At 48.1% G+C, this 19,035-nt stretch overlaps 1 long non-coding RNA gene across 6 annotated transcripts; it reads right to left on the bottom strand.

Annotated features, from left to right (window-relative positions):
• Positions 1-911: 911 nt before the first annotated feature.
• LOC144375223 (uncharacterized) lies at positions 912-13,015 on the bottom strand. Of its 6 annotated transcripts, none has more exons than XR_013434786.1 (9): positions 12,558-13,015; positions 11,829-12,336; positions 11,398-11,465; positions 9,645-10,620; positions 9,207-9,549; positions 8,715-8,805; positions 3,606-3,899; positions 2,846-3,029; positions 912-2,015 (listed from the first exon to the last, which is right to left on the bottom strand). It is a non-coding gene; the product is annotated as an uncharacterized LOC144375223 (long non-coding RNA). The 6 variants fall into 6 exon arrangements; XR_013434785.1 differs by having other exon boundaries at positions 11,756-12,336; XR_013434783.1 differs by having other exon boundaries at positions 9,645-11,465.
• Between the last annotated feature and the right edge of the window lie 6,020 nt (positions 13,016-19,035).

The raw sequence follows: 19,035 nt of genomic DNA on the forward strand, positions 1-19,035 counted from the left end.
TTGTGTTCCAGACCCGCAGGTAGGTCTGACACTCCATCCCAATCTTCAAGGACAAGTAAAAGGTAGCCAGGTGCTATGGTGGACCCTGTCCCCAAAGATCATGTGCTGAAAACTTCTCCCTAAATTTATGTTGGGTGGCAATTAAGACCAGATGAGATCCTAAGAAGGGGACCCCTAGGATGGCATTAAAGGGTTAATTAGGAGAGAAGGAGAGACCAGAGCTGACACAAGCTCCCCTGCTCTCATGGAATGACCAGAAAGAAGGTCTTTACCAGGCACCAGCCCCTCAGTATTGGACTTTCTGGCCTCCAGAACTGTGGGAAATAGATTTCTTTTTTTCTTTTTCTTTCTTGCTTTTCTTTTTCTTTTTTTTTTTAAACTGCTTGGTCTGTGGTGTTGTGTTATGGCAGCAGAAAACAGACCAGGACACAAGGTAAAGAAGGGACAAAGAAAGCATTCCAAGCCAGGACTCACCTGCACAAAATGTGCTGGAGCACATTTAGCTGAATTCCAGGTACTGTGGGTTGTTCTGAGTGGTGAGGCCATTAAGACGTGTATGTATCAGGTGAAGGACACGGAAGGGGCCTCACAATAAGCAACATGCTAAGGAGTTAGGATATTATGCTGAGGGCTACAGACTGCAAGAGCTTTTGGGAATCCAGGTATCAGGGTGCATGATAGTCATCGTAGCTACTCACTCAGGAGGCTGAGGCAGGAGGATTGCATGTTGGAGCCCAGCCTGGGTAACTTAGTAAGACCCTGTCTCAAAAAATAAATAAATAAATAAAAGGGCTAGGATTGTAGCTCAGTTATAGAGCACCCCTGAGTTTCATCTCCATTACCCCCCCCCAAAAAAAGGCAATATTCTCAATAAACAAAAGACAGAAACAACCCAAATGTTCACCAGCGGATGAATTGATAAACCAAATGTAATCTGTCCATACACTGGAACATCACCCTGCCGTGAGAAGGACCAATGCTGAGACATGACATGATGTGGATGAACCTGGAAGGCACTGTGCTAAATGGGAGAAGCTAGTCACAAAAAAACCCATATGATATGACTCCACCTGTAGGAAATGTCCAGAACAGGAAAGTTCACAGAGACAGAGCACAGGTGGGTGGAGGCCAGGGAGTCACAGAGAGGGAAGGAGGACTGATGCCTATGGCAGGGGCTCCCTGTCTGGGGTATAAAAACTTTTTGGAACTAGTTGGGGTGACGGTTGTGCCACATTGGGAATGTATTAAATGCCAGTGAATACTATACTTTCAAAAGGATACTTCTATGTTAGGTGAATTTGATCTCAAATTTTTAAAAAGCACAAGAGGAACAGCATCCTGGTTCAGTAAATATCCCAAGCCCCAAGGTAGGTCTCTACTCAGACCCACGTCTCCCAATCCCTCAGGGACTTGGCTAGCCGTCCGAGGGGAGCTTCCCACGCCAGCCAACATTGAAGTTTTCAGGCTGAAACCAAAGAGTTGTGGGAAGAAGCACAGCCAAGACCACTGCCGGACAGCAGGCTCTGCCTCCCGCTGTTCCAGCCACAGAACAGAAACGACGACACGGATCTTTCTGTAAATGACAGCCCCTTCCCTCTGCCCAGGCCCAGCCTGGAGACCCCTGCAGAAGCCACATCTTCTAAACAACTCTGGGGACTGCCTGAGTCCCTTCCCATCTGCCCTTCTGCAGTGCTGATTTGAACTTTCCCCTCGATGACATGCAGCCCAGGTTTTTAGATCTTTCTTCCAAAACCTCAACACATTCCTGCAGGGCAAGGAAGGAGCTCAGCAAGGGCTTTAGCAATTTCTGGGACCGAGGGTGAAGTTCACGTGGCTGTGCACGTCAAAGCACTGGTCTGGTTCCTCAGATGTGCAAGTCTTTATAACAAACGGGGACCTTAATATTTCCCCTCTTCATCAACAAGACCACCCTCAGGTCTCAGGTGCACAGGGAGCCGAGAAAAGCCAAGTCACGTAATGGGCGCATAGTGCCGGGGGTCTCAGTGCAGGGCAGCCTGATAAGACATGGGAAGAATTGAGAGGAAAGTGAAATCAAGAGAAAATGTAGGTGATTTTTACAATTTTAGATCTCCAACCCATTTAGGTTATTCTATAGTTGTTCTCAACTGGGGTGACTTGACCCCTTGGGGGCAATGTCTGGAAACATTTTATGTTGTCACAATGGGGCAAGTGGGTGCTACTGACGTCCATTAGGTTGGGGTGCTGTTTGACACCTTGCCATGCACAGATCACCATCCCCCACCCACCCCCAACCCCAGCCACCGCAATGAAGACTATTCAGCCTAGAGGGTCAACAGTGCCAAGGGTAGAAAGCCCAGGCACTTCAACCCCAGCAGCCCCTCAAAGACAGAAAAAGGAAACCGAGTTATACTGCCTTGACATTAAAACACTATTCTTATTTCCTACGTTACCCATAGTGCTGTCAATCAAAAAAGGGAATTCCACATAGGAAGACATTTAAATATGACCCCCAATGCTTATTCATTCAAAGGAGCTCCTAAGGATAAAATTCCCAAAGTGGAAAGCTAAGATGGAGATTCCAGAAGATGGGCTAGAGGGGGGGCCACGTTCCCTGTGGCTCCCTGACCCAGGATTCAAGGAGTGGGAATACTGCTTCTCTGCAGAGTGGGTGAGAGAGGGATTTCACTGAAACTCAATATGGGACAGTCACAATGTCTTAGAGACTCAGACATTTGGGTACATTAAACCAAGAAGAAAGCCAACATTGGAGCCAAGCTGGTAGCAGCAGCAGCAGCAGCAGCAGGGGTTGGGCACAGAGAGAGGGACGGTGCAGAGAAATCCCGAGATCAGAAAAGCAGCCCACCTTAGTGCATCCAGAGTTGCACGCACGGTGCACTGGTGCATAAAAAGCACTCATGTTTCCCAACTGGCCATGGAAAGTCGAGATGGAGCCATCTTGAGGTGGCCATGCTGCAGCGGCTGGTGCAGAGCCTGGAGATCTGAGCAGATAGTGCTATACTGTCCTGGCAAGCGTGACCTGGGTGTTCCTAGAAAAACAAGAGCACAACGGGGATAGAGAATATTCTACCCAGGGGGAGTCAAATCAGAGACAGGAAGGGGAGCCCTGCTGGCTTCCCCCTTTAAGTCTGGAGGCTCATGTGACCAGCTGAAGCTGGTGGGAATGTGAGCAGGTGGGAGTGAATACCCCCAGGGACTGAGCCCAGGAATCCTGGACAGCCTGTGTTCATGAGCAACAGACAGGGGTCAAGGGTTGGCTCCCTCATCCCATGAGTAGAATCCTAGGGAGACTCCTGAGATCCAGACTCTCCGCCAGGATTGGCGATTGCCAGCCCCCAGGGGTGTGTTAACCTAATTTCTCCACAGCTGCTGCCCCCTGATTAGACCAGGCCCCACCTTCAGGAGCTCCGCTTACAGAACCCACAGCAGCCCCACCCCTGGAGCGCACAGGCCTGGTCTGTGCAGACAGAATTCCAGCGGACAGTACTTCCCATGCCATCCTTCCTCGTACTGGGGAGAAGGGAAGCTGAGAAGTTATAAACTCCAGTTGAAAACTTGGTGAGCAACACAGAAAGAGGAAGAGTTCAACAACCCTCTGCCCTTACTCTCACGCTCAGGACAAGGCTCAAGAAGAAATTGTTGAGGGCCACAGCCGAGTCGGGATGACGCATGGCATTTTTGCCAGAAGTAGTGGTTGAGAGGTGACGCTAGCGAGCCATTAAGATGATGACTCTTGAGTTCTTGCGGAGTTCCCGTTGAGTTCCGCTTGAGCTCTTGCGGGGATTCCCAGAGAGTTCCCATTGGTTGGGGAAGTGCCAGAGGAGGGATATTTCCGGTTGCTGGTTCCTGGAGGAGCTGTGTGGCGTTCGGGGAGTTCCCGGGAGCATGTGTGGAGTGTGCTGGTGGAGTTCAGAAATAAAGTTTGTTCCTGCTTCAGTGGCTTGTGATTTGTGCCCAGCCAGACTGAGGCAAGAAATGGCAAGAAAGACACACAGACAGTGAAAATACCTTTGCATTGAGTGTTTTGGCCACCTCAGAGGGAATGAGTGCTTAATTTTCAATTAAAAATCTGTTTTTTTTTCTTTTCTTGTTATTTTTTCTTCCCTTTTTTTTCTTTTTTTTTGTGTGTGTGTGTTTGTGTGGGGGGGTTGTGTGTGTGTGTGCTGATTGGTTCATGAACATCTACACACATATATATATATATATGTTCCTTTTTTCTCATTTGTAGCATTTTTTAAAAATATAGCGACTTTTCCTCGCCTTTTGAGGGTTAGAGTTTTTTATTAATACTTTGGTTTGGTTTTGTATTATTTTTTCATTTGTCTATTTCTCTTTCTGTCTATTCTCATAGCAATCAAATTCCATTGTTCTCTTTCTTGATTTCCCTTTATTTTGTTACTTCTATTTTTTTCCTCCTTCCTTATAACCATCACATCCTACATCTCTTCTGCATTCTCTGTATACTTTTTTCCTATATTCCTGTCACATTTTCTTTTCTCTTAATTAACTGAATTCTTATAATATTTTAGCACTAACTGATTTATGTAATGCCTGCTCCCATCATTAATGCTATTGTGATTATTACTGCTATGGATGCCATAGTTGACACCTGTTGTTTGACTTAATACCAGACATGGTTCATGGTCCCTTATTTTTTGTGCTGATGGCAATTGCTGACTATAGCATTTCTGGGTTTTTGTGACAACTAACAGTGTGAATGTCATAGAAGGAACCAGGTATTTAGTTTATTTAATGCTATATATTGTTTGCATTGCTGTTGCTATTGCTTGTTTCCATCTATTCTGTGAGATACTGGAGACCCACAGGGATGCTACAAATTCACAGGGTAGAAACTCTGCTGCTGAACTAAACTCAGCCAAAAGACAGCACTCCTCGCCCCCCCCCACAAATCAATAACATTCAATCTTCAGCTATACCTTAATACAAAGAATAGAAGGCCCAATAATCCATACTAATGTCCAGGCTCCAAGAAGAAACAGCAGGAGATGGACCCTCAAGTCCCACCTAAGGACATTCATTTCTATAGCAAAAACAGAGAGAAATAACACAAAGGCTGTGGACACCACACCCATAAAGAGTCTCAATCCAGATCAATCTAGGACATTTTAGCAACTGAAAACTATGCTCTAAGGAAAATGGGTAAGGAATCCACTTCAACTGATCTTGAAAGACAAGATCAATCAAATTATACTTGAAGGCATCAATAACAGACTAGATGGTATAGAAAATAGAACCTCAGCCCTTGAAGACAGAACTTTAGGCATAGAAGACAGGTTATATGATCTTAAATACGCAGAAGGCAGTAAAGGGAAAATATAAAACATTACCAGACTATACAAGAACTCTAGGACAACTTTAAAAGATCAAACCTGAGAATCACCAGAATAGAAGAGAACATGGACATACAAACTAAAAGCATAAAAAATATTTTCAATGAAATACTTATAGAAAACTTCTCAAAAATATTTTCAGTGAAATACTTATAGAAATACTTATAGAAAACTTTCTGTAAGACTCTTGTATGTGGATATCTCCTCATACAAGAAATGAGGTAGACATCCACATACAAGAGTCTTACAGAAACCCAAATAGACCCAGCCAAATTAGAAGCTTGCCAAGATCTATCATAATCAAAATGCCTAATACAGAAAACAAGGAAAGAATATTAAAAGCCACAAAAGAAAGGCAATAGGTCACATTTAGAGACAAACCAACAAGGTTCACATGTCATTTCTCTACTCATATCCTAAAACTCAAGGGATACTTGGAATGAGATATTCCAAACCCTAAAGGAAGACAACTGTCAGCCAAGGTCACTATATCCAGCAAAATTCAGCTTCAAATTTGAGGGGAGATAAAAATATTCCACAACAAGAAGAAACTAAAAGAATTATGAGCAACAAACCAGCACAACAAATAATACTCAAAGATAAACTTTACAGAGGAATGAAAAACAATGCCCAAAGCTCAAAAACAGAGGATGTTTAATAGAGAATAAGCCACTAAATGAGAACTAAGGGTAAAATACAGCAAAAAACCAAAACGGCAGGAAACCACAAACACATATCCATGCTAACACTGAACGTTCATGGTCTCAAGTTCCCAATTAAAAGACACAGATTGACAGAATGGATCAAAAAATGAAGTCCTGCCAAGGTCTCGGCTTGGCACCAGAATCACGAGCCACCACACACCTTTGTAGGTTCAAACAGCAATTCTTTATTCCCGCTCTCACACCGCCTCCACACAGGTCCAGGGGCAATCGCGTTCTGCCGTCTCCCGCACAATTCACCTACTCACGAGGCTATCTCCAAATCCCCTTTTAATCTCACGAGAACTCAACGGGAACAAGCAGCAGGAACACCCTAATCCCAGCAATAATCTTCAACCGCCAACTTCCCTAAAACCCATTGTCTTAAACTGGCAATGCCTTAAACTCAAGGAGCCGGTTACTTCCTCAAACCTGATCAGCTCTAAACCCGGATCCGCCTTGGTCCTTGAGCAAGGTCACCTTATTAAAGCATGCATGCAATGTCCCATCGAATGTCCTCTAAGCAGCATGGGGTACGCTTGGCAAGGAAATTTCGATGCGTCATTCCTACTTGACAATGGCCCTCAGCAAAGTCCATCTATATGCTGTTTACAAGAGACCCATCTTATGGGCAAAGACACCCACAGGCTGAAAATAAAAGGGTTGCAAAAAATATTCCAGGGATATGGTCCAAGAAAATAAATAGGACTAGCTATTCTCATATCTAGCAAAGTAGATTTCAAGCAAATATTAATCAGAAGAGAAAAAGAAGAACACTACATACTACTCAGGGGAAAAAAATCCAACAAGAATGTATAACCATAGGAAACATTGAAGTCCCAAATGTCAACATGCCCAATTACATGGAAAAAAAATACTTCACAACCTTAAATTCCACATAGACCCTAACGCAATAATCCTGGGAGATTTCAATACACCCTTGCCACCAATAGACAGGTCATCAAAACAAAAACTCAACCAAGATATCGCCAACCTAAACAAAATGAATGATATGGTATACCATGTTCATGGTTGGGAGGAATTAAATTGTATGGCCTGGATATGAGGTGTCCCCCCAAAGCTTCTGTGTTAATGCTGGAGGTGAATAATCGGATTACAAGAGCTGTAACTTAATAATTGGATTCATCCATTTGAATGGATCATTGGGTGGGGACTGTAGGCAGGTGGGGTGTGACTGGAGGAAGTGAGTCACTGGGGACATGCCTTGAGGGTTACATAGTTTGTCTCTGGTTCCTTCCACTTTCTCACTGTGCTTTCCAGATACCCTGAGGTGAAATGCTTTCCTTTGCCACTCCCTTCCACCATGATGTTCTGCCTCACTGAGCTCCCAGAGAACTGGAGTTACCTGAAACCATGAGCCAAAGCAAACTTTTCCTGTAGTAAGTTGTTCTGGCCAAGTATTTGGTCACAGTAAAGAAAGTCTGACTTACACAGTAGTTAAGATGTTGATTCTCCCCAAATATATCCATAGAATATGTTCCACAGGATCCCAACCAAAATCCCAGCAAGGTGTTTTGTAGACATTGAAAAGCTGACTCTAAAATTTATGTGAAAAGGCAATGCCTAAATTGACAAGACAATTTTTTTTAAAAAAAAAAGGACAAAGTTGGAGAACTTACCTGACAGTGTGGTAGTGGTTGAAAAGATAGATAGAAAAAAATTAAATAGATCCCAAAAATTGGTTCAAAGAAAGATCCATGGGATATGAAAAAGAGTTCAGAAATATACCCTCAGGCATATGGCCAATTTATTTTTGTCCAAAGCATTGAGATAATTCAATGAGGAAAGAAAGTTTCTTAACAAAGAGTGGTGGTATAACTGAGTATCTATGTGGAAAAAAGTAAACATCAAGTCTTGCCATATACCATGCACAAAATTACCCTGAAGTGGATCATAGACTTACATATGAAAGCTAAAACTATAACACTTCTAGAAGAAAACATAGGAGAAAATTTCTGATATTGGGTAGGCAAAAATTTCTAGAATAAAAGACACAGATCATAAAATAAAAAGTTGATAAGTGGGACTTTATCATAACATAAAACTTGGTTTCATGAATGACATAGTTAAAAAAAATTAAAACAAAAACACGACTTGGAAAAAATACATGTGCCTAAGTGGTTTATAGCAGAATCTTAAATAACTTCTACACCTGAATCATAAGTCAAACAACCTAATTTTAATGGATAAAAAATATAAAAGACACTCCTAAAAGAAAACATATGAATTCTTAAAAGCACATGAAAATATGCCAAAAAAAAAAATAACCATTGTGTTAGCCAGTTTCCTGGTACTGCAACAAAAAAATTGAATTAATCAACTTAAAAAAGAGGAAAGGTTTATTCTCATAGTTTTGGAAGTTCCAGTCCCTGATTGGTTGGCAGAAAGAGACCAGGGTCCCATGATTCCATTTGAAGGCACACCTCTATTGACCTCCAATGCCCTATCTCTGACTAAGACCCACCTCTTAAATTTTCTTCCCATAGAACCAGGGCATAGGGACCAAGCCACAGCACATGGGCCTTCAGTTCCAGACCCAAACTAAACCAGTTATCAAGGAAATGCAAGTAATAACCATATGAGGTACCACCACATGCCCATTTGAATAGCTAAAATCAGAAAGACTCATGATCCCACTTACCATCCTGGATGTGGAGCAACTGGAACTCTTGCATGTTATTGGTGGGAATGCAAACATAGTGCATCCACTCCAGAAACACATCTGGCAGTTTCTAAAAAAAAAAAAAAAAAATGCCTACCAGACAACCCAGCTACTCTTAGATATTTACCCAAGAGAAAGGAAAACATAACTCTACACAAAGACTTGTACACTAATATGTATAACAGCTCAAATCATCACATGCAAAACCTTGGAAACAAATGTCCATCCACAGGCTAATGGATAAACAAACTGTGAAACAGACCTTAACAGTAAAAGGGTAAACAGAACAATGTGGGTGGATCTCAAATATCAGTAAAAGCAGTGAGACACAGAGGTATCACCGATATGATTCCACGATATGAAATTATAAAAATGCAACGCTACAGTGACAGCTAGCAGGTCACCCCTGAATGAGAGACTGGCTTCTAGGGGCTGGCGGGACTTTCCGCAGGTGCCAGAAATATTCCATACCTCCATCAAGGTGATAGTTACTTGGAGATGCACATTTGTTAAAGCATCAAATCATAAATTTTTTTTTGTAGTTTATTGCATGTAAATCACACCCCGATAATGTTGATCTGGAGACTATTGCAAGCCTCGGCAAAGAGATTGGTATTTGTGGAGCCTGAGGAGGCTGGGCTGGGTGGAGGCTTGCTTCTCTGTGTTTCAGCCGCCCAGATCATCCGGGTGTTTTGTTGACATGCGGCTGGCGACCAGAATTCTGTTTTCCTCCGCTGAATTATGTGCAAGTCTTTCCAGCACTCAGTAAATGATGACAGTAAGAGAGTCTGAGATCAATGCTCATCTGTGTGCTCTGCGGCAGGAAACTCTGATTGTAATTCACAGCCTCCTCTCTCTGTCGGCCTCTTGTTCAAAACACAGAGAGACTGAAAAAAATGTGTCATTTACCTGAAAGATGGAGGCCCGTTGGGATAGCACCAGCCTGAGACGGGAGTTGCTGAGTCCAGCCTCTGACTGGGAAGAGCTGAGTCGCTGGGCTCCTCTCTGTCCAGGCCCACAGCAGGAGCCCTTGGGGATGCACTTGACCTCAGCCTGGGAATCGTACTCCCACCCTCAGCAGAGCTCAGATCACAGACACACGAGGCCAGACAACCCGGAGAAGAAGCACAGAGGACCTCTCACCTCCTGGACCATCGTGCACAGACGGCGGAGGAGGTGAATCCTTGGACCACCAACTGCTAGGCTGACAGTGAGGGACAAGCACATTAAAAGGCGACCAGCAATCTGAGGCCCAAGATGTGGACAACCTGAGAGCCAGGGTCAATGTGCCTGTCTCTCTGGAGTGCAGCCAGACCCTGGGGACTCGGATGACTGGAGTAAGGAGCAGGTCTACCCAGCTGGCCTTCTGCTCTGGCTTCCCCATCATCCCCCTCCACTCAACCCCGGCCCCAGAGGCAGAACATCTGCAAAATGCACCACATCCTCCCTTCCAGACCCTTCCAGAGCCTCCCTTTGCCTGTAGGATGAAGTCCAGAGCCTACTGCGAACCATGAGTTCCCATGCATAAAATAATCCCCAGGGCCTCCCAGAGATGTGGATTCCACAGGTGTGAGCAGCCCCAATCACCTGCACTGACAACCAGCCCCTGCCATAAGCCCGAAACAGGTGACCCAGATTCCCCCTGTGGAAATCCTGCCCTCCAGGACTTCCACATTAGCCCCCGATGCCTCTCCTGTCATCTGGTGCCCTGAACTCTCCTCTGTCCAGGATTCCCTATCGCAGGGGTCTCCTTTCTCCCAGGTGTAGCAAGGGCTTTCCCAACAGCAGGGTCCAGAGGCCTGGCACAGGCTGCAGCCACCATCTCCATCTTCAGTTCCTCTCCTTCTCATTCTCTGATTTAGGCGATTCTCGTTTCCTCAACATCCTGTAAAGTGCTATTTTACACTGAGTTGCAAGACAAGTTATCAATATCTTTTCTTTTTCTTTTTTTTAAATATTTTATTTTTTTGTTGTAGTTGGACACAATACCTATCTTTTTTATTATTTTATTTTTATGTGGTGCTGAGGATGGGACCCAGGGCCTCACACATGCTAGGCGAACACTCTACCGCTGAGCCACAGCCCAGCCTAATGACTATCTTTTCTATAGGAGACTCAGGAGCCGAGTTGTGGATGGAGCTCAGGGATAGAGTCCTTGCTTAGCAGGTGCAAGGTGCTAGGTTCAGTCCTCTGCACAGAAAGAGAGAGGGAGAGGGAGAGGGAGAGGGAGAGAGAGAGAGAGAGAGAAAATGAGGGGGTGGGCAGGGGAGGAATTTCTGATCCTCTGACAAAAACCTATATCCATTAAATAAGAACATTCTGGGTCCACTGCTGTCCTTTTCTATGTCGAGATATTACAGTGGCCTCTGTTTCCCTACGTAGGATGTCGATTTCTGCCCTCGGCCCACCCCCTCCCTTCTCTGAGTGGCTATGTGATAGACGTCTGGCTCACTTCTTCTGTCCACACTGAAGGAGACTTCAAGTTCTTTCCTGCTCTGCCGTGTACCGAGACCTGAACACATTGCCTGGCATAACTAAGGCTCCACATATACTTGCTGCGTGTACTTGAAGTGGTGGGTAATCTCTAGAGGAGCTCTGCCTTGCGTTGCTATCACAGAACACCACAGACTGGATAATTAGAAGCATAAAAATTTGTTCTTACAGTTCTGGAGGCCAGGAAGTCCCAGGTGAGGGCCCTGCATCTGCTGGGGGGCATGGTGCTGCATACTCCTGTGGCAGAAGGTAGTAGGGCAAGATAAGGTGACAGAGAGCCAGCAAGAGATGGAACAGGAGCCCAAGCCCTTTTGCAATGGGCATTGATCACAAAGGTCCTGGAGCCCTCATGACCTACAGACCTCCCATTAAGCCCCGCCTCCCAACTCTGTCACACAGGAGGTAAAGTTTCCAATCCACTTTGGGGGAAACCCTACAACTTCCTTGTCATCCCCCACCCCAGCTGTAGAATCCCAGGCCCCTGAACCACCTTGCTTCAAACCCCCTGGAGACTGGATTCAGCTCACCTGGAAGTCAAAGTCCCTTCATTTGTCTTTTTTTTAAAAAAATATTAAATCCTGAAAAAGATGTGTTATCAACCTGTTTTCCTTGAGAGTAGGTCATTTGAAGTTTCTTCCTCTATGGGATTGAAGATTTTTGTTCCCCTCCTTTGGTCCCCAGGAGATATTCTGGGACCCCTTGGATTCCTCCCAGGAGATAGATGGCTTCAGTATGTCACAAACTCCTTATAGCTGTAAGCAATATTTCGTGTCTGCATTCATTGTTTTTCAAGCTACTTTAAAAGACAAAATTACTGGCATCAAAGATGCATCATCTTTGGGGGGGAAAGGAAAAGTACCAATGCTCAAGACCCAGCCCTGCCTTCACACCCAGTTCCAGCCAGACCATCTGGGTCACGTCAAAGTGCTGCAGAAGCTTCCTCGGCATGCAAGCCCTCTGGGAATGAACACAGAGCTCAGGATTCCAGCATGTTCTCTCCAGGGGACCTCAGCCAGGTGCTCTAGGCCAGGACATTCGCCCTCCTTGTCCCCTTTCCCCATAGCTGCTCAGGGTGTGGGCAAGTGATTTCCATTCTACAGATGAGGACCTGGAGGAGAGGCAGGTTGCTGAATGTCCCCGTGGTCCCAGGAGGAGGAGTGGGAGGAAGGAGAGGAGGAGAAGAAGGAGGAGAAGAAAACTAAAGCCCCGCTTGTCCCCCTCCTCCTGTAACTCAGACTCCCAGCCCCCGGGAGCCAGCCCTGGGTTCTGGAATGTTCTGTGAGGTAAAGATAGCTCTCCCATCCTGCCGCCTCCTTCTCCAGTCCCCACCTGCTTGTTGCTGTCTCTGGAGTGACACCTCCTGCAAGCTTCAGTGCAGAGCCGAGCAGAGCAGGGCTGGGTGAAACCCGGGCTCCATCTGCCCGTGCACTTTCTGGGGTGTCTGAAGGTAACTTTGCACCGACTTTTCTTGCCAGGAGGCTGAGAAGCCTTCTGCGGTGCCACCCGGCTCCCATCCATGCTGCAGAATTTAGCTGGTCCCAGAGCCAGCCCCTGGTGCCACTCAGCCAGATGGCAGGAGAAGCCAAACAAAAGTGACCTTGTTAGCAGAATGTGTCTTCCCCAGGAGGAGCTATTTTTGTTATGGTTGTGAGCCGAAGTTGTCTCGGCTGAGTTCCCCCTTCCCTGCAGGCTGCGGAATGTTAATTTGTTCCAAAGTTCAGTATTTTGATTAGAACCAGGAGTACCAGATTTTTGTCGGAAACATTTTGGATGGGGTAGGCTGTGCGTGAGTGTGTGTGTGTGTGTGTGTGTGTGTGTGTGTGTGTGTGTGCTCGCTCCCTCTCTCTCCTTCTCTCTTGGCCACTGTACAAAGTAAATGTTGTTGCTGCAGCTGCTCTGGGGGAACAGCCCACAGCCAATCAGGGCGGAGGGCAGCACTGGCCTCTCCCTGCAGCTGTGACCTTATTGCCACAAAGGCATCCAGAGAGTAGACGGGGAGGACACACCCTGGGTTCACTGGGAAACAGCCAGGAAGCGGGCACTGAGACTGGGACAGAGGGGTTCTCAGAAAACACACTGAATAAAACCGCACAGCAGACTTGAAGCTGGCGGCTTCTGCAACCCGGAGGCCGTGTTCAGAGGTCACCGAGTTCTGGACTCCCTCTGGGAAGCCTCCGTTTCCCTTGTCCTGGGTTCTCTTAACCAGACCTCCTGCAGTTGTCTCTTTTTAAATGGGTTATGCACCCAAGGATGGCCAGACTCTTTTTTTTTTTTTTTTTTGCAGGACAAAACAAACACAGATAAGATGAAAGAGCCCGCAGCCTCCACCCCAGCCCAGCCCTGCAGGCTCCCCAGGTAATTAGGTTCCAAGGCCTCACCAGCACCTGATAGCATCCAACCTATGGCTGGTTAGTCTGGTGGGTGGAAAATGGTTTTGCCCAGTAGTGCAGTGGTTTGGAGCCGTAGACTTGGAGTCCAGGTTGTCTGGGGCCCAATCCTGGCCCTGTGACAGTAGTAGTAGCAGCAGTGTAGACAAGAGAGCCTGGCTCCGTTTGGGGCTGTGCAGCTACAGATGACCACAGTGATCTCTCTGGGCTGGTGGCTGGGCACGATTGCCGACTCCTACTCAGTGCTTGGATGGGACTGGCCTGGGTGAGCGTCCTGTAGGGGGCTGGCTTTTGTCATCACCAGTCATTCTGGGTCCCTGGGGAGGTCGGGCTGCCCCTCCCCCACCCTGCACCTTCACTTTCAATTCAGGGTCGCAGTTTCCACATTTCCCAGGCTCTGCACCGAGGCTGGGAAAGACCCTGGCCGCACAGGGTTCTGTGGCTTCTCTGTGGCCCCTTCAACGTTCCGTCGTCAGGAAGGAAGACTCAATTTCTAGGATGAGGTGGGCGCTCTGTTTCTCCCAGTGGGGGTCACTGAGGCTCTGGGCAGGGAAGGACCCCTCTGGAGGCACAGAGGGCACAAAGAACCAGGGCCATGCTCATGAGCCCCTCCTCCTCTTCAGGGCCTGTCCTGACCGACCAGAGGCAGTGTCCTGGGAGCTGGGTTAAGAGGGACTCTGAGGTACAGCTCTCTTATCTGCAAGGTGCTCTTGTGGACAGCCCGTCTGCACCAGGTGCTCAGGGAGAAGAGGGCACGTGTCCCGTGTCACCTGGGGGCTCTCCCAATGTTCACCTGGACAGTTCTCACATCCCCCACCTGCAGACAGAACCGATTTGGGAGGAAGAATCAGTTGACAGGGGATGAGGGGACGCTCCTTCCTCTACCGCCACCCCCACTGTGAGGCTCAGCTTTAACTTTAAAATCAGTCATTACCAACCCAGGGAAGGGCGGGCTCTCAGGCTCTCTGTATCTGTTCCCTGTGAATGAAAGATTCATGAGAAGTGGTTTAAACACCCGAGAAGATGGTCTGTGCATTTATCAGATAATAGGATTCTATTTACAGTTTTGAAATTTATACAAACTCTGTCCAGGACACATTCCCCCCCCCCTATAAAATGTCTCCATAAAAGGACCCCCTGCCTCTGCCTGGATCATTTTATTTCATGAACAATCCATTTGTGAGCAGGAAGTCACCTTGAAGGATCCTAGTAGCCTCCTCATCTTGGGGGTTGACCTGCTTCTCCCTGGGTGTGGAGGGGGCAGGGGTTCAAGGTTCTGTTAGTTTATTGGTTGACATCCACACAGAGAAGGTCCTTTTGCTCGGGGACCACGTCTGCTCTGCTCACTGCTGTGTTCCAGGTTCCCAGGACCGTGAGTCTTCGAGGAAGCAAAATGATCACGTGAGCCCCTCCCTCCCCGTGGGCGCTGCATGGGGGACCTGAGGGAACACAGTGACACGAGCAACCGTGTCCTTCAAACACTTCCACATCTGTGCACATCAGCATTACCAATGCACGTTTTTACAGACCGACCTCGTGTTCTTGGTGATGACCTAGCTCTACGTCCAAGTGCTCGGGTTAAGAGCGTTCTATGGAAGCCCTGGGCATGCGGTTACTGTGTTTTATAAATAAGGACACAAAGTGTCTGTGTTAAACTCTCCAATCCTGGAAGACTAGTTCTGGGAGAAACAAAAGTTTCCATCTTCACGTGAGTTTGGGAAATTTGGAATTAAACGAAACTAACCAGACCTCTACATGCAGATCCACTCGGATGCTTTAAATGCCAAAGTGGATCTGGAGGTGGCATTCCACTGTCGCCCCAGCGGCTCGGGAGGCTGAGGCAGGAGGAGGGAGAGTTCAAAGCCAGCCTCCACAAAAGCGAGGCCCTAAGCAACTCAGTGAGCCCCTGTCTCTAAATAAAATACAAAATAGGGCTGGGGATGGGGCTCAGGGGTCAAGTGCCCCTGAGTTCAGTCCCTGGTACCAAAATGGAAAAAAAAAAAAAAAAAGCCAAAGTGCTGGTTACTCTCTAAATATGGAAAGAACACAGTTCACTCAACAAACTCAGTGATCTTGGGACTCTGCTAGACCCTCCTTTAGAGAGAACGTTAAAGTAAACGTACACAGATGCTAAACAGACTGCACCCAGCCAGGAGTCTGCACACTGTTGAGGGACGTCCCAGGCCTTGTGATCGTCCCTGGCGTTGGTGTGGGGATGGGGCGGAGGAGGCTGGAGAGAGGAGTCCTGTCCTTTGGAGCAGAGAAGGTCCTTTTGGCAGCTGTGGTGGGCAAACCCTACCCCAAGGACTGCGGTGTCCCCTCAGGGGACACAGCAAGAGTGCCACCAGCATGGGTCACTTCATACGCACGCGCAAATGAAGTAGGTCGAGGAGAGCCTGGTGCACAAGGGTATCACTGGTCCCTCCATAAAGGAAGACTGGAAGGGGACAGCTTGGCTTGGCTCTTGGTTTCAAGTGACTTTCACACTGAGGAAAATTCCCGAATATCCCGACCCAACTGTGACCCTATGTCCTTCTCTTGTGCTTCCAGGGTGGCACCCCGTTCCATGTCAACTGCCACCACTGGACCTGTGCACGGCTCTGGCCTGAGAGACGAGCAGGTGGTGAGAAGCACCTGGGACATGTCACATTCCGAAATGTCACCAGTGGCCACTGAACTGACGCCGCCCCTCCCACTCCTCTGCACGCCCCGTGTCAGGGACCTGGTTCTAGAACAACCCTCTGCCACCTTCCTGGTGAGCAGGCTCCAGGTAGGAGGGAGCTGTCACTAGGCCACAGGGGACAACTCCAACACCAGGGATTTCAACACCAGGAGTCCCTGAGTCCCTCTGGAGGGGAAGGGGATGTCCAACTGGACCCTTGCTGCCCACGAGCCAAGGATGGTTCTGACATTTTTGGATGGTTGGAGGACAAAAGTAAAAAGAAGAAAAAGACGTGGTGAAACATGGAAATTATACGGAATTTAAATCTCAGTGTCCGTCAGTAAAGTCATGTGGACCGAAAGTCACACCAGCTCACCTGCGGACCCTGCACCCTGGGCCCTGCCTCAGGACCTGAACTAGGATGGGGACAGAAAAAAGTCTGGGGAAAATACCGTCTCAATCTCTTAACCTGGGCACCACTCACGCCTGACCGTTTCCAGACTGGATCCCGCCCCATTGATTAGACTTAGTAGGAAAGTCGGGGGGCGTTCTGTCCCTCTGGTCAGCTTTGCCTGGGGACACCCTCTGATGTCATTCTACCCCCTGCCTTGAGACCAGTCAATGATTTTCCGCTGCTCATGGTCCCACTCTTGAGCCTCACCTGATCCAGCTCCACTTGCTCTCTGAACAATATCTCACTGAGACTCTTTTAAACCTTTAGTTCCCTCTGCCACAGGGCCTTTGCTCCTACTTTTCTCTTGCCTAGATCTCACCCCATACCTGGTTCATTGAATTAACTCCTGTTTATTCTGCAGTTCTCAATTCAGTTCTCTTTTCCTCCGGGCAGCCTGTTCTAGGGCCAACTTCTCCATTAGGCACGGTGCCAAGGATTGATAGATGCCTTTAGGGGCCTGTGGTGGGAAGGGGGGTGTTTAATTTCTTTTAAAATCTAAAGGAAAAAAAGTGGCTATAGTAATGAGTATACAATGATGAAACCAACCTGGATTTATATCAATGAAGTTGTAAACTGGAAACCTTTTTTCTTAATGAGAGAGGGACCCACGAAGGCAAGAGTCCCTGGGGACTTTTCTGACATCTGCCTGGCCCCGTAAGGCTACCAGGGTAGGGCTTCCTGCTCAGGGCTTCCTTTGTACCCTCTGCCTCTGCTAAGTCCTCCCCACAGTTGTCATTTCACATTTGTCCCCTAATGAAAGCAGGGGCCCCACCAGACTGACCTATATTCACTGTCCCTTCCAACACAGGGCCTGGCACAGAGTATCTGCTCAATTAATGTTTGCCTGGAACTTGACCAAGTGGAGACAGTCGTCCTGCACCTGAGGTCCCACGGGAGCATGCCCTCCATCCCCTTCTAACTGCCTGCCTGGCCTGCGGAACCAGAGGGAGGGGACAGGACGGAAACATAGAGGAAAGCCACACAATGGATGTGGGAGGACTGGTGGTCCCCAAGGTCCCCCTTGGGGACAGGCGGGGGAGGGGTGGCAGAGATTTCACATAAACAAACATTTCCTTGTCTGGCAGGTCACACTGTAGTTACATGCAGGTCAAGTGCTTCAGAGCTTGGAAGTCCTGCGGTCTCTGCTGGCGGAGGCCACGGCAGCTCGAGGCCCCCGGGGTGAAGGGGACTTTCATTAGGAGGACTTTCCCCATTCGGGCAGGAAGTTCCTAAGTGACCGTCCCACGTGAAACAACGGAGCCAGCAAAGGCCAGAGGAAAGGTGGCCGGGGGCTGACCCCAGAGCTCAGAGAGAGGTGGGGACAAACCAGACGGGTGAACTTGGGGAAGGCCTGGGGCAGGAAGCCCTGGGCAGGGTGCTCTGGGGAGAGGCAAGGACACCGGTGTCCTTTCTGCTCAGGGGAGGGGAGCAGGGGACAGCCGAGGAGAGAGGCCCCCGTCCACGTCAGACACTTGCTCCCTCCATGGACAGAAGGTGGGTCAAGCCAGGAAGAGACGGGCTCACGGAGGCCACGGGGAGGAGGCAGGGAGGCCGCTGGCAGACAGGCACCTGCTTCTGGCCAGTCTGCGGTCCTCATTCATATGGCCAGGCCACCGTCCGGTCACTCTCACGGCTGGGGTTCCCGGGCCCTGGGAGGGATGGGGTCAGAGGGTAAAGGCTATACAGGGGAAGTCCGGGTGACACCAGGGGGAAAGCTTGGTGACACACCCTCTAAACTGTGGATGGGAGCAAACAGGATGGGGAGTGGCCTCCTTCCAAGATCCGCTGGGCTCCCATTTGACTGTGGCCTGGTGGGACGGGGGCTGGGACTTCCCTTCGTTGGAACTGGGCAGATCATGGGAAGAGCCACCGGCATGTCTTCAAATTCCCCTGTCCCTGCAGACCTGAAATAGATACGGCTGCCTACGGTGCTGTTTACGTGAACCTGCTAAATCATGTCAGCAAAGAATGGAGCAGACACCCTGAGATTCGTCCTGGGAGTCTGAACCCGGATTCATTTGCTAATGGATGCTGATTGTTAATGCACGAGTGGGTGGCAACTGCCAGCAGTTAGGTCACCATCCTTTGCGTTCAAGGATGACACTGACTGATACTGTCTATGTGGCAAAGATCATCAACGCATGTGCCAAGTGACCTCTTTATTTGTACAGCTTTTTCAGGGACAATTCACCCAGCATGCAGTTCCCACGAGCCAGTGGTTGTTGGCATATTCACAGGGCTGTGAAACCGTCACCACAATCTCACTTGAGAGCATTTTTGTGTTCCCTGAGAGAAACTCTATGC

The sequence above is a fragment of the Ictidomys tridecemlineatus genome, chromosome 2 (assembly GCF_052094955.1).
Source record: "Ictidomys tridecemlineatus isolate mIctTri1 chromosome 2, mIctTri1.hap1, whole genome shotgun sequence".
Lineage (NCBI taxonomy): Eukaryota > Metazoa > Chordata > Mammalia > Rodentia > Sciuridae > Ictidomys > Ictidomys tridecemlineatus.